At 39.4% G+C, this 12,900-nt stretch overlaps 1 pseudogene; it reads left to right on the top strand.

Annotated features, from left to right (window-relative positions):
• Positions 1–379: 379 nt before the first annotated feature.
• On the top strand, positions 380–8,500 carry LOC148723395 (uncharacterized; annotated as a pseudogene).
• Positions 8,501–12,900: the final 4,400 nt, after the last annotated feature.

The following is a 12,900-nucleotide window of genomic DNA, read 5'->3' as shown; positions in this document are numbered from 1 at the left end:
GGATAATCTGCTAGTGTAACTACCGATTGCAGCATTGTCTAAGTCATTCTATTCCACAAGAACAATCCAGTAAAGAGTATTAAGGTTTATGCATTCTTAGATGATGCAAGTGACACAACCTTTCTCACCACCCAAGTACAGCATGAACTTGGTATTGAAGGCATTAAAACCAGTTTGGATTTGAACACACTGCTTGGTCCTCAAAGGTTAACAAGTACAAAGAGTCAATGGTTTTGCAGTACAAGAAAAATTTTAAGAAACCAACAATCCACACTCAAGAGCAGAGTTTCTGCAGAGAACAGTTGGACCTGAGACGTGTTACCATCGCTGGTCCCTACAAAGAAGTGGGAAGTACAGATGCAATGTTAGAGTAGATGACATGGTCATTTTGCAAGATTCCAATGTTGCTCGTAGAAAAAGGATGATGGCCAGAATAAATGTGTACCCAGTAAGGGACAGTCGAGTGAGAAATGTAAAACTAAGAATAATAATCACCGAGTATCAGAGACCAATTGATCCTTCCTTCCTATACAAAATCTAATTCTTGCACTTACATTACCAACACTTTGCTGATTCTACATTTGTACCACAACTATGACCAAGTAACTTAACTTAACCTGAGTGCCAAAAAGCTTCAAGATCTACAACAATTTCAGAGTGTCCGGTTCCAGTTGGATCCCAAGAAACCAATCTGGCAGAAAGCCACAGTAGTACAGCAGCCAAGTGGAAATTTGCCCAGGCGATATGAGGTACAGACTGAATTCGGTGCCCGGTACTTCAGGAATCATCGCCATATTCGTCCAGCGATTGAAAGCACCCCAGAGGAATTAAACCAGGCCCTAGTAATTCCCGGAACAGAACAAAAGTCACCAAGACCTGGACATGTCAAACATCCCAGCTCAGCAGCAGCTGATGTTGCTGACCAGCCATCAACAAAACCATTGCCTAAACAGTGTGTCTGAAAAGACCCCTGTCGGAATTGCGCTGTCTCGTCCATGAAGAACTATTAAACCACCTACGAGACTAATTGAACAAATCTAGGGACACTATAACAGTTTAAGAGAAATGTATTTGTAGTGTGTTGTATGGGTAATGGTAGCTGTCATAGCTTTTCATCACGAATATCATTAGTTCTCTTTCTTTGTTCGTAAGTGTGTGACAAGTTTTCGGATCAGCACCTCAACTTTTACGCATACAAGGATGCGAATTATGTTTCAATTTCAGAGTACACGGGTACAAGAATCCTATACAAAAGTCTTCTGATGTCATCATCTCTAAAAGAAGGGGGGATGTTGCAATATGCCATTGCATATTGCAATTAGTCCATAACTGTTTTATCATTATTCCCAGTACACACCACTCTTTTATTCATATGCAATTAGCTATAAATTGCGCTAAAAATTATTATTCATAGCGAGTGTGAATATTTTGTATTAAGCATCAAGAAAGCGGTTAGGACGCAGAAAATAAAATTCAATTCTCATCTCTAGGAAAGGTTGTCTTGTGCGGATATATTTCTTCATGCCGGAGACAAAAAAACCCAATGAGGAAACACCAAGTAAGCCAAGTGTGTGGATGTATGAGTGATGAAGGGGAAAGCGATGACGGGGAGAGCAAGTCAACTGGCACCCGTTATTTGTTATGGGACATCAAAGCGCCCGAACCAGCCATTCCTTTGAAAGTGAATGGGAAAGACATTCACCTCGAGCTCAACACTGGGGCATCTTTGTGATGTTGCTTGACAAGTTCAGATCACTTCCTGATGTCAAATTAATGCCCTCAAACATCAAACTAGACTTACACAGGCAAGGAATTAAAGATCGCGGGCCAAGTTGTGGTCAAGGTGATGTATGGAGAAAGCACATACGAACTCCCACTTCAGATTATTAAAGGAAGTGGTCCAAGTTTGTTTGGGCACAATTGGCTCAAGCATGTCAAGTTAAATTGGTCGTCCATCAAGAGGGTAAGTAATCACCTGGACAGTGTTTTAGATAAACATAGCCAAGTTTTTTGGTGATAATCTAGGTGCGCTAAAAGGAGTTAAAGCTCAATTGTTTGTTAAGCAAGGCGCAGTGCCAAAGTTTCTTAAGCCTAGATCAGTGCTGCATGCACTTAAAGACGCAATTGAAAAAGAGTCAGATCACATGATAGATATCCGAGTACTAGAGAAAGTTCATTTTTAACCCGTGAATTGCGCGCATGAGCAAGAGCAAGTTGAAGGTATGATGTGATGAATGGCGTTCACTCGCTCGATTCCTGTAAACCTTTTTCTATTTTAGGCTTTTGAACGCATTTGATAGTTTTTGGCGAGTGATAAACGAAATTGCGACCTTTGTTGCTAAGAATAGTGTTGGGGTGAAAAAGAAGCCAATGATAATCTTGAAAGAGTAAAAAAGTATTTTTTTCATTTGTGAATTAAAGTTTGCCCAATCTCTGAATACACTTTTATCCCTTGCAGTGTATATTTCATCTATGGCGTCAATACTTCTATTTTTAAAAGTATATCCAGGAAAATGATTGTCTCCAAAAAAGAAGAGAAATAAAACAAAGAAAGGAAGTTAGCAAAATGCAAAATTTACTCAAGTACGGCAGATTTGAACCACCCACGTCCCTGTGATCGTCATCTACCGCCTCCTTTTTACCGCAAGGCCACCGAAGTTCCTTGAAAAATTACCCTGAAACTTTATTTAATTATAAATTTTAAATTTAGAATGCTGATCTTTTGGTAATTTCAACCGTGGGCTCAAACGACTCGAGTCCCTGCTCGCCGATAGTCCGATATTTAAGTATCGCTCAAGGCCAACTGCTCGTAAAGTGCCTTGTTTGATGCTTGTTTGGTATTCCTGGAGCTGTATCGACATTGGAAAGTGGTTCACAAGTGGGAACTGCATTGAAAGAAGCTCAAGCATAAGTTAATTAGGCGATATGCTGTTTCTTTAATGGTGTAACTCGCACTGTGTATATGTATGTTATTAGTGCACTGTTAAGTTTGCATGTTTCCAGATACCTTGAATTAAGGATTTTTTTCTTAAAAACGCATCCTGGAGTGAGGAACAGGAAGTTCTAAAGATGAGGATTGATATCACTCAAGATGAATGTAATTATCAGTTCTAAAAACAAGGAATGTGCAGTGACAGTGGGTGACAAATACTGCCTAAAACTGATAGCAGAGTCCTTACTTTAAGGTGACTGAAGTTTCTCATAGTAAGACCTATTTTTTTCAAAATGAGTAAGTAAAGATCTCAAAAGAGAGCACATTCCTCAAAGACTGTTAGATAATACATCATCTTTAGGTCCTTGAGACAAGGATCCTGACTCCATGAAGTGGTTCTTTCCATCAACATTTTGTGCATGTAACACAGGTTAGCCAGGCCATGCCACAAACTCAACAACAACTTTTAATCTGACATAACACCTCACTTCCTTTGATGTAGATGTAGATCAAATGTACAGCAAATGAGCTAAGCAGAGACATTAACAACAATTATTAGTAGTGCTGATGATAGCATTACTCCATTCATGAATCTGTCTTGGCAAGAACAAAAACAATTCTAGCCAGTAACTCCAATGGTGTAAGATGTCACCCAATGATTATTCATTACTGCTTATTTCTAGCTAAAAAGTCACTTGCATGCTATAAGGAGCTGCGGAAGAGTAAAATCCTAAAGTTACTAAGCCAAAGAACTCCAAGGGATTACAAGAACTGCATGCGACCTAATACTGGATTTCAAGATGTCATAAAAGAGCTGATACAACAATGAGATCGTTACTTTGATGTTCAGAGATATGTAGTTCAGCTCTTTCATGAAATGAAAATTTCATCAAATCTGGTGTTTGACAAGTTTACTGGAGAATTGATTGGTTACATTGATCTTGGTGACCCAGACATAAATTTTGGAACACTTGAGAAAGCAGATGGCCTTGCAAGCCATGCTTTGGTTTTCATAGTTAGAGGCTTATGCACTGAGCTTAAGTTCAGTCTTGCATATTTTGCGACAGATGGTGTTTTCTCATACCAACTCATGCCTTTATTGCATCATGTGCAAAAAAAGAGATCATGGAAAAATTAATATGCACTGAGCTTAAGTTCAGTCTTGCATATTTTGCGACAGTTGGTGTTTGCTCATACCAACTCATGCCCCTCTTCTGGCAGGGCCATAGGTGTACTGGAACTGTCATGCAACCTTTGGGTTATTGCAGCCACCTCAGATGGGGCATCACCTAACAGGTGTTTCTTCCGCATGCACAAGGGCTTGGATGGAAAGGCTAGTAAACAGGTTTGCTACCGCACCATCAATCTGTTTACACTAAATCAGTACATCTATTTCTTCTCTGTTCCTCACCTTGTCAAGACTGTACGAAACTGTCTACACACAATGGTCGGTTGCTAGGGAATTTTCCTCCAGGACACTACTTTGATCGCATGATCACGCGGTCCTTTTGGCAATGGCTTCTCCAGACTTAATAACATGTAAATTATGTACATAAATTGCTGCATGTATTTGGGCTCGTTTCATACATTCATACGCATAAATTATAATAGCTTAATTTTCTAAAAACTGCAAGGGAGGTGTGTTCTGGCTTTTTGTACTCGAAATGTTGGCTGGTATATCCCACTCACTAAAAAGCTAAAAAAACCTTTAGGGGTGGTTTTACACAGCACATACAGTCATGAATCTATATTATAACTACCTCTGAAGTATTGTCATGACAAAAATAAAGATTTGAGTTTAAACTTTGTGTATATTCTCTCTATTCCATTCACAAACACGAAAAAGCCTTTGGGACCCCTGTCAGAGAGAGATTTTGCTCATTATTATGCAATATATCCCACAAACCCTTGGCATCGTAAAGAATGTAAATTGATGTAATGGCATCGAAATGCGGCAAAGAGGAGGAAAGCAGGTGTGTAGAACGCATTTAAAGCACCATTTTGAAATACAGTTTTGACCATCCCCCATTTTGAAATTCTTCACATAATCCTTCTTATACCAAAACTGTTTCTATTCCTTCTAGAGTTGATAAACTGTGCTCAAAGAGCAGAAAGTGCAGTAAAAGCAATTATCACTCTTAGTTAACAGATGCGATTTGAAGAGAGCGGTTGTGAACCCATTTTGGAACCATTCTCCGTGGTGGGAAATGCGATCAAGAGGGAAGCTGGAGATGCTGCTGAAGCATCACAAATGATTGTGATCGGAAGAAAATTCGCGTAGAGGAAAGGGAGGCGAGTGTTAATGCGAGAGAATCAGAACTAGTAGAGGAGAGAAAGATACATGAAGTACAAGAGCGAGCTAATGCAGCAGAATCAGGTTGAATTTGACTTTGTGTTCTAAATTTAGATACAGCAGTACATACATCCTGAAACAACTGTTTGTGCCTTCACTCACTAAACATGTGTATCAGCATCATTTTCGCTTGGTGGCTTAAAATATTGTGTAATGTAATCTAAGGAAGCTCATTATCACATGCAACAAACAATATACTTACATGGTTTTATTTTCTATGTTCTAGAGGAAGTAGAAAGGCTGATGCACGCAATTGAGGAGGAGTTTAGAGTGCTGGAGGGGAGGTTAGACAGTATTGTGAAAGAGTATGAGAAAGTTGCGACACTTTTGGAACAAAGGCCTCATGCCAAGGCACATAGAATAGTGCAACTACATTTGAAATGGTTAACAACCCGAAATCAAGCACACAATATAGACGGCGACAGGAAACTAGGAATATCCTAGAATTTATTCATGGTGGGGAGCAGGTTGCCATTTATGGTGCTTGGGATTTTATTGTATCGTGTGCAAAAAAAGAGATCATGGAAAAATTAATAACTTGTCATAAAAGGGGTCGGTTTTTACAGGGTGTGTTTGGAAACGCAATGAAAGAGTATGGAACCAGTGAAAAAGCCTTAAAGCAGTCTGTTACTATAAAGTAGCAAGCATTTTTGTCTAGGAGAAAGTTTCAACTAATCTGTAAAACCCAAAGTTCTGTGTTTAAAGCTGAAGAAGATGTTTGGTTACCCAGGAATGTTAAGTGTGCAAGTGTGAATGTTACTATTCCTCCTATAGCATCAGATGAGAAAGTAGACAAGTTTGTAAAGAGTTTAGATATAGGGCATGTGAAATTCGTAATTACTCTGGTGTATCTAGAACTGTCACTGGCTTAGATTTCATAATATAATAATAATATAGATCAATTTCTATAGCGCATTTCCATGTAAATGCTCTAATGCGCTTTACAACACTGTGCGGGGGACTTTTCCAGACTGCCGGCGGCAGTTTACAATTAATAAAGGAGAAATTTTTACAGATGCCCCCTCCCCCCCTTCCCAGTAAACAGGCCAGACCACATCACAGTAATCTCGTGATGTGGGTTCTTTAACGTCCCTTGCCGAAATTAACTAATTGATAGGTGCAGGAGACGGGACCTCCAGCTTTACGTCCTATCCGAGAAGACGAAGCAATGTGAATGAAGCGTCTTGCTTAAGGACACAACGTCAAGCCCCAGCCAGGACTTGAACCCGGGCCATCTGACCTAGAGTCCAGCGCACTGACCACTAGACTACTCACGCCTCACATGATACTTGATTTACATTTGCGTTTACCTTATTTGAGGAACCAGCTCATCTGGTTTAACAAAAACACCAATCATTTTATTGTACAGTTTTCTGATGATGGTGCCCCATAAACTAGTGATCTAAGTATGTCTATTGGGTCACTAACTGTTTGGAGTTTTGGGGATCATGTTGGGAGTAGGGATTTTCAATATCTTTTGCATTGCCTAAGTGTAAATGAAAAAGACAGGGTAGTGGAAGACCTTTGGAAACAACACACAGAGGAGATTTTAATGCTAGAGGGTAATGTGTTAACTACTTGTGGTCGGCAGTGTACCTTAGAGTTTCAACCTAGTGCTGATCAGTCTTGGCAAAGTTGGGCTAAAGGCGAGTTAAATCCGGTTGCTACTTCCCCTTCCCCTTATACATTTGTTCACAAAGGTAGTTTGGGTACTATGGGGGCCTGTATAGGACATTCATTCTCAGATACCTGAAAACCACCCTCCATGGAGAAGAGGAAAGCAGATCTCCTAAAACTAAACCAGTATCGAGATTCACTAAGCAAGACTCTTAGTCAAGCCAAGAAGCATGAAAAAGAATTATCTTTCATGGCAGAGAATGGAATTAGACAAGTTGTTTATCCCAGGATTGGTGAGTTTGCAGATCATCAAAGACCAGAGCCAGTGCATAATGAGATTAATGCTTGGCAGCATCTGCTAAATGTTATCTACGTGAAGCTTTATAGAGAGATTTGATTGAGGATTTTTTAAAGGTTCTGAGTTCACTTTTACAAGTTCAGGATAGTCCTCGGGAGAGAAAAACAGCTTCATCTATATTGTCAAGTTACCCCGAGGGTGCTGGAGAGAGAGTTAGGAAGTCAGTACTAGTTAGAGAGCAACACAAGGTAATTCAGCAAGCAATAGGTAGTGCTGCAACAAGTGGCAGTGTCAGTGGTAATTCAGATAGGAAAGGCTGTCAGTTAGCATTTCTTGCTAGGAAGATTAGGGAACACTACAATGACAAAGACAAAAAGAGCAACAACATCGCTACAAGGTTGATAGGTGAACAAGCTGTTCCATTAGCCAGGTATTCATTTAGATTAATTGATGCCCTCCGCATGAATGATGAGTCTAGTCCTCAGAGGATTAAGCACCTGGCCCTTGGTAAAGCAGCTCAGTTTCTCCAAGACTTTGTGATGCTCTTCAGCAAGGTTGAGCCAAATTTAGTTGGAATGAATCAACTAAAGCACTCTTGCAGCATGTACTTCAACCTTATCTCTCTATTCTTCCCGGATGCTGTTAACTTAACAGTTTGGACAATCGGCTATGCTGTACCCTACCATGCAGAATTGCTCTACAGAGAGTACAAGGTTGGTTATGGTATTATTTCTTTGCAGGTAAAGGAATCAAAGCATTCAGGTGTTAAGCAGGACCCAAGAGGTCTCGCTCAACAAGCAATGTAGGTAAGTGGTGGCAGCTAATGCACACTAATTATGTCAGGGCATTTTATTTGCCTCAACATCAGCCTGTGCCGTCTACCTACACATCCCACTTCAAGTCTCAACTTCCACCTCCCTGCAAGGATACCCTTAACTTCTGCGAGTGTGGACGATCACGAGATGAAGCTTCTCTTTGTACATTTTGTGAGGAGTCTAAAGACATTGTAAGGTGCGCCCAAGAAATGAAATTAGATGAAAACCTTATAGCTATCTTTAAGCCAGTAAGGTGTGAAACATGTGAAACGAGATTCCCAGATGTAGTTCTCCTTGAGTCTCATCAAAAGGTTGCACACTCATCAAGAGAACAACTGGCTAGGCCATCTGGTAAGATCAACCCTCAAATGATGAATGTCAAGGAACTGAAAGAAGAACTACGTGCAAGAGGAGCATCGTTAACTGGGTATAAAGCTCATCTTATTAGAAGATTGGAAGAGCTTCTTGCAGCAGAAGTTAGTTAGACATTCATCATTCCATAAATGTCCCTTTTTATTACAAAAAAAATGGGACTTCAAGGACAAAATCACAAAGCCTAGTTCTAAATCATTCATATTAGTTTTCATTATTAGGATGAATATTATGTCATTGATCCAAATTTTATAAAAGTAGTGTATGCATATATTATGTAATAATTCAACATAGGAACTTAAGTGAACTGATGAGTTCCGGGAAAAATTAAAGCTGGATCTGTCCATCTCAACACAACCGCTGTAATTAAGTATCAAATTTGGAAAAAATATGTTTCATAAGATCGTGATTTTGAAGCTGTAGTCTTCATATGATATTCATGTGTGTACTTTCTTGAAAGTGTCAAGAGTGACATGAGTCACAGGGCTCCAAATGTTACCTTTGTGAACAATTAAAGTAATATTATTGATTCAAGGCACTTAAAAAAGTTATTTCCTGGTGTTGTCGATAATAAGTGTAATAACAAATAATCCAATACAAAATATTGAAAAGATACTGAACATTACCCACCCCTCAACACAATACAAAAGTAGTAAGAAAAGGGGGTTTCTGGCACATTTTTTCAAAATTGCCTGAAAAACAGGGCAGTTTTGAAAAAAATTCGGTTGCGTCAAAAACAAGGCAATTTATGTGTCAAAACAACCGTGTTTTGAAGGACATTTTGAGAAATGATTTTAATTTTTTATCTCGTTTAAAAATGAACAATGACGATTTCAAGGCAAAATGATTGGCGCATTTTTTTTCAAAAATCAAAACAAAATTGATGAATTTCGAGATTACATTGATTCTCGAGACAATCTCAAAATTTGTTTGAACCATCAGAAAAAATTAATGACAATATCTCAGAAATAATCCCAAAAAAAAAACACCTAGAGGCTTATGAAGCATTCTCTTCATCAAATTCCTTCAGGAGGTAGCACAGTTTCAGGTGGAACAATCTGAAGCTCTTCTCTGACAAATCCTCGCTTTGGCCCATCTTTCAGATAGTAAAGAACAGGTTCTTTTTCATTCACAAGTACTTTTTCGATATTGAAAACTTTTAGAGACCAGATTGGATCTGTTGCTCATCTTTGTCCACCTTCTAACTCGCCCGAAGCATAGAGATATCTCACGTTTTTTGAATACTCAAGTTTCTTTTCTTTCAACCCAACAGGTCTTGAATAAGAAGTTGAACTCTTTGCGTCAACCACCTTTTCTTTGATTGCATCAATTGGTTTCTTTCCAGTCAATCTTGTCTCCACGATTTAATGCTGAAACAACTTCTGGAAGCCTCTTCACCCATTCTGTTGATCTTGTTCTGTCTTTGAAGTTCATCTCTTGCCTGTATTAAACTAGAAAGGTGCTCACCCAAAGTTCGATTAAATCGCTCAACTATCCCTTGATCTCTATGAACGTTTATGTTTCCCCTTCTAATTCTCACATCATGCTTTGTCATCTCTTTAGTTTCACCCCTGAATTCATGTCCAGGATCAACCTGAAGAATTTTTGGCCATCTCAATGGTCCTCTTTTGTAGATTGTCTGGAAAGCCTTTGAGACCTCAGAAGATTCTTTTGAGGTGAGAGGTTCAGCAGCCTTGAATCTGCTTGCAACATCGACCACTGCCAATGCATATTTATAGACCTTTCTAAAAAGTTTACCATAAGGAAGGAAAAGAAGATCGCCCTGATGAACTGCATTTGGAAAATCAACATCAAACGTTGGCCGTGGGATATGCTTCGCAGGCAAATAAATTTGCCAGATGGCTTGTCTCATAAGCCAAAAGCTTTCTAACATCTTCAGGAACCCAACCTTCTTCCACCAACTTTTTCACTGCACCCAATCCCTTCCAAAATCCTTTCAGGTTATGGTAAACTCTTGAAAGTTCTCTCCATTTTCTTTTGCTTTCACAAAAATCGACTTGCAGTCAATCCCAAAGCCAAAGCCATTCCTCCCGCATAAACCGTTTCACCTTGTTTCTGTTGTGTGCTCGGTTTGAAGAAGTTAGAAAAATGTGGTTCTTTCATATCAAGCTCTTCACTATGTGCCTTTTTGTAAAGCTTTAAAGCATAATCTGTACCAATCAAATTTTGATTTGCCTCTTTTTTGATTCGGTCATTTGCTGCAATCCAATCGAGAAGCTTTGCTCGATTCTCTTGATATTTCTCATAAGCTGCCTGGTATTTTTCTACAGCAAGATCATGTCTCTTCTCTTCTTCAACACTATTTTTATCTCCACTCAAATATTTTGCGACATAGCTCCCACCAACAAATGCAGTTGCATTGATGAGTGCTCCTCCAATCATTATTGCATGCTTGTCATTTTATTAATCGCTGGCAAGTTTTCATCATGAAATTAATCTCATAGAATATTGAGTTAGTCTGCATTGTCGCCACAAACTTAAATGCATTTCTTAAGATGGCAAAATCTTCTGTTCTTCAAGATATTTTTTTGCTGCGATTGATCCAGCAAACACGACAGTGAACTTTACATAGTTCATGAGATTTGAACTCAGATCAGAAGTCATCGGTTCTTTGATAACTCTCTTTGCCACCCATCTAATTCCAGCAGCCAATCCAGTCAATGTAGCTGAATCAGTCAAAGTTTTCACAAGTGCATTATCAGACATTTTTATTTGGAAGACAAAAAAAATCAATCCATTGGTTTTCCTCCTTTTGGAATTTGAGGCAACTCAGCTGATTCCTCCGCAGAGATGCGCTGAATTTGCCTTGGTTCTGGTCTAGTTCTGGGTTTGGTCATGATTTTACGAGCTCCATCAACTCTTTCCTTTTATAGTACAGTCCAGCCAGTGAAAGAACAATACTTGCTACTGAAAGAATTTGAGTGAGTGAGAATGATGATGATGATTTATTTCTCTGGTTTTGGTTCTGGTTCTGGCTCTAGGTTTGGCTGCTTCAAAGCATTCACCTTTTTTTGCTCTCTAACTCTTCTGTTATGTTCAGCAAGTTTTTTTCCCAGCAACGACATGCCCTGGATCTTTTTTCGGTTTCGTCTTATTTTTATCAGTTGAAGTGACTTGTTGTGCTGGTAGCGACTGCGACGGTTCCGGCTGTTGCTCTCACTCTCCCAGATCTTGAGATTCTTTTTCTTCCATTTTATTTTTGTCATATTTTTAGGTTCTAATTCAAGTTCTTATTCAAGTTCTTCACAATTACTTTCTACTTCAACATTAACCACATTTGGTTTTAACACCTAAGGGACGAACGACGGCCACAGATGTCGAAAATTACGTCACCTCTTTTTTGTTGTTATTTTCAGTCTGACCGTGGGGAATTGGGACAAATCTGTTGTTAAACCGCTGGTTGATGTAATAAGGCTCATTTCTGTGAAAACAAATCTGCGAAACTCAAAATAGGCGATTTTTAGCGAATATTTCACTTTGTTACTTGAATATTTCGCGTCAGCCTTTTAAATATGGCGTCCCCATATGTTCAGCTTGTACTTTGCTAGCGAAATAATTCGAAATGGCGGCTGCAGAGCTGACTGGATTGACTTTTGTGGATGAAGACGATCTTCCTGTAGCATTCCTTCGTATTGCCCACGTGCATTCTGACAACGAAGCGCCCTCTGATATCGATAGCAGCGAAGGAGAATCTGCAGATGAAAGTGGGGAAGAAAGCGATGAGTGCGAGGATACTGAGGAGCGTGACTACTCAAATTTAATGTGGTCATCCGTGATAAGACCTCCACAAGACAGAAACTTCAATGAAGAGGTTGGTATGAGAGTAGAAATGGAAAACAACAGCAGTTGTCTTAACTATTTTGAACTGCTCTTCACTGATAATGTTTACCAGCTGATTTTGAATGAGACCGCGAGATTTGAACGCCAAAAAAGTCATCTTGATCCAAATTCAAGAGGTCATCTCCACAATTTGACTGTTCCAGAACTGAAGGCATGGCTTGGTCTCACCTTAGCAATGGGCTTAGTGAAAAAACCCAACTTTAAGTCTTACTGGTGTAATAAATCAGTTATCAAGACTCCATTGTTTCCCAACAAAATGTCGAGAGATCGCTACCTTCATATTCTGCGGTTTATGCACTTTGTTGACAACAACAATGCTCCAGACCCTGCTGACCCTAAAAGAGATAAACTGTGGAAAATCAGGCCATTTTTGAATGCTTTGCTTCCAAGATTTACCACAGTTTATTCACCATCACAGAATTTGTCTGTGGATGAGACCTTTATCAAGTTCAAGGGACGTTACAATTTAGGCAGTTTTTGCCTTTGAAAAGAAGCCGATTTGGGCTAAAAGGTTTTGTCATAGCAGATTCTGCAACTGGCTATGTCCTTGACACTATGATTTACACTCGCAAGGAAGGTCCTGCAGTCAGCAGAGACTTGGCCATGCGTGTTGTCCTCAAGCTAGTGGAGCCTTACGTTGATAAAGGATACC

The sequence above is a fragment of the Stylophora pistillata genome, chromosome 9 (genome assembly GCF_964205215.1).
Source record: "Stylophora pistillata chromosome 9, jaStyPist1.2, whole genome shotgun sequence".
In the NCBI taxonomy this organism is placed as follows: domain Eukaryota; kingdom Metazoa; phylum Cnidaria; class Anthozoa; order Scleractinia; family Pocilloporidae; genus Stylophora; species Stylophora pistillata.
Note: the sequence above shows the minus strand (reverse complement) of the source record. Positions and strands in the feature narration are given on the sequence as shown.